At 65.1% G+C, this 2922-nt stretch overlaps 1 long non-coding RNA gene across 1 annotated transcript; it reads right to left on the bottom strand.

The window, feature by feature from the left end:
* Positions 1 to 328: 328 nt before the first annotated feature.
* On the bottom strand, positions 329 to 2137 carry LOC137151489 (uncharacterized). The gene is made up of 3 exons (XR_010919285.1): positions 2009 to 2137; positions 1315 to 1430; positions 329 to 763 (listed from the first exon to the last, which is right to left on the bottom strand). It is a non-coding gene; the product is annotated as an uncharacterized lncRNA (long non-coding RNA).
* Between the last annotated feature and the right edge of the window lie 785 nt (positions 2138 to 2922).

The following is a 2922-nucleotide window of genomic DNA, read 5'->3' as shown; positions in this document are numbered from 1 at the left end:
GGGGCTGAGGCAGGGAAGAGCCTCTCCAAGCTGGGCGAATAATGGCCGTGCAGCTTTCGTTCCCTTTGCACTAACTTCACAAGCAGCTGCACTGGGGCTAAGATATAAAGGATAGTTCACCAGCTCACCTGAGCTCAGCTCACAGGGTAACATGGATCTGCCCTGCAGGTGCCTGACAGGGGACCCCAGGAGGCCAGCCTGGGGAGTAGCAGGGCCCGGCAAGACCTGACCCCAGCGCTGGTTCCCAGAAGAGGGGGGCCATGGGGATTAGGGAGCGCTCACAGTCCAATCATGATAGTTGCACAGGGAGTGCAGAGAGATGGCTTTATTGCTCGTGGTCTGCACGCTGACCAGAGGGAAAACCGCACCCCGGCTACACACAGGACACGTCAGGGGGCCAGGGACGTGGGGGCGACCACACTGGAGTCTGTGCAAGTTGCAGAGAGGGGACACGGGAGGTGTCTGTGCAGAGAGCTGCCATGCTGGGGGCTGGCAGCTCACTCCCCCCTGTGAGCAAGAAGGGCAGGGCGCCGGGGAATGACTGATAGGAGGCCAAGGTGGCAGGAGCACGGCATGCCCACAGGCCAAGCGGGAGCTGGGAGGCACGGACGGCACCGCTGGGATGGAGAGCCGGGGTGCTACGAGCAGCAAGGGCATCTTCCTATCTGCTCCGCGAGGAGATCGCCTCCCGGAACCGCTGCAACCTCTGACCCAGGGGATCCCAGATCCGTTCCGTCGCTTGCTTCATCATCTGCTCCACCCTCTGTGTGCCGGCCGTGGGGGGAGAGGAGAGTTAGACCCCAGAGAGAAAGAGAGACGTTGGTCACAGCTCAGGGCCCCCTCTCCACAGGGGCTGGGCGCCTGGCCTGTCTAGGGCGGGTTACAGGTGCCAATAACAGAACAGGGCGTCTGCCTGGACCCGGTGCAATGAACAAACCCCTGGGGGTTACTTCTCCCAGTGTGTGAGGGTGAAGGGCCCCCTCTCCTCCCACCATCAATGGGGCAGGCCCCACTTTTCCAGCGCCACCCCGGGAATGTCTCTCAGGGCACCTAAAACGTCCCGGCTCTGGCACATCCAGCTCCTACAAGCGCCGGCTCCGGACAAGGCTACTGTGGGAGAAACGCGCTCTGGGTTCACCCCAATGGCCTGGTCCTCACTGGGAACCAGGTACGAGGTGGGGGGCGGCACCAAACACCGGTGCAGACAGGGCAAGAGGCATTTGGGTTAGCCAGGAGGGGGCGCATCTGAGCCAGGGGAGCGAAGCTAGGGCCAGCCCCGGGCACCTGCTGAGCAGACGCTGCCTCGGTCCTCACCTTCCTCAGCCAGCTGTTGGTGTCAATATAGAGCCAGGCACCTCCAGCCACAGTCAGCAGCAGAGTCACCCGCAGCATCCACAGCAGGACCCGGAGTCCCGTTGCCAGGCTGCCGGCTGATGGGGGACACACAGGTCAGAGAGAACCCCCCCAGTTGCTGCCCTCCCTGCTCCCCAGCAACCCCACTGCCAACCCCAGTGACTGCCAGCCCCTTGGGCAACCCCAGCCCTCACCCCAGTGACCCCCGACCCCAGCTCCTGGGATACCGTATAGAAACGCCCTCGGATCCCAGGGCCGAGGGGAGATTCCCCGGGGACGTACCACCCACAGGCTAGGACCGGCCCCGGAATGAGGGACGCTGGAGTTCAGGGACCAGCAACGGACCCGATGGGGCCGAGTTACGGGAGAGAGGGAAGGGGCTGAGTCAACCTAGACTGGCTGAGCCAGGGCACTGTCTGCACGGCAGAACGAGGGATCGTTAAGTGAGGAGGACGAGGGGTGATGAGACAGGGGACTGGGCTGTGAGCCCAGAGAACCTAACCCCTGAGAGGGGCTGGGAGCCCTGGGGGATGACCGGGGGGGGGGGGGGGTGACGGACCAAAAAGCCATCCTGCTGGTTGGACGGGACAGACCGTGGTGGGGCTCAGATACCATGGTGAGGAGCACCCAGGCCAAACTGATCTGGCAGCCTCACCCTGGAAGGAGATGCGGATGTCGGTCTGGTGGGACTGTTTTAGCAGGGGGTGCCAGGCCCGGCAGGAGAAGAGCGCCCCCAGGTCCTGCGCCGTGGGGGTGAACCTGTAGACTGTCACCAGGCTGAACGTCTCATCCCGGTGCCCCTGGCGCGCGGCCGAGATGAAGGAGGTGTTTAGATGCTGCCCGTCCCGGAGCCAGGACACTGTGATATCCTGGGGGTAAAACCTCCTCACGCAGCACACCAGGGCACTGTCCTCGTGCATCTCCACCACGGTGCTGGGCACCACGGGCTGCGGCAGTGCTGGGGGAAGACAGAGAGATGGGCACGCCAGAGACCCGACCCAGGGGGGTCTTCCCCCGCAGACTCGCACCCGCCACACCCATCATCAATCACCCCAGCCCTCACCCCTTCCCCGGCAGTCACGGGCACTGAGCCTGGCCAAGTGTCTGGGGTCGGGGCCAGACCAGGGTCCCCTGCTCCACCAGAGACCCAGCCCCAGCTCCTGGGGCTGGGCAGCGGCTGGAACATGACCCAGGGCGGCACCTGCAGCGCCCAGTGCACCGCAGCCGAGGCCCCATTGCCGACGGCCCTACCTGCAATTCGCACGTGGACTTTCCCCTCGCCGTGCTGCCCAGAGTGGCGCACGGAGCAGCGGTAGGGGCCCTGGTCGGCCAGGGTGACGCCGCGCAGGAGGAGCGAGGCCTGGGCGCGGTCATGCTGCTGGGAGAACAGGACGGCACCCACCCGGGTGCTGATGGCGATGCCGTCTAACTCAGCCACCCTCCTCTCCTGGAAGTACCAGGTGACAAGCAGCGACCGGTCCCCCTGCCCAGCACGCGGGGCCGCAGCAAAGCTGCATCTCAGGAGCACGTCGGAGCCCAGAAGCGCTGTCACCGGGGAGGGGTCAGTGG

This window comes from Emydura macquarii, unplaced genomic scaffold, assembly GCF_026122565.2.
Source record: "Emydura macquarii macquarii isolate MOO-44397 ecotype Brisbane River unplaced genomic scaffold, CSIRO-AGI_Emac_v2 contig_1093, whole genome shotgun sequence".
NCBI lineage: Eukaryota > Metazoa > Chordata > Testudines > Chelidae > Emydura > Emydura macquarii.
This window is presented reverse-complemented; position numbering and strand designations above follow the sequence as displayed.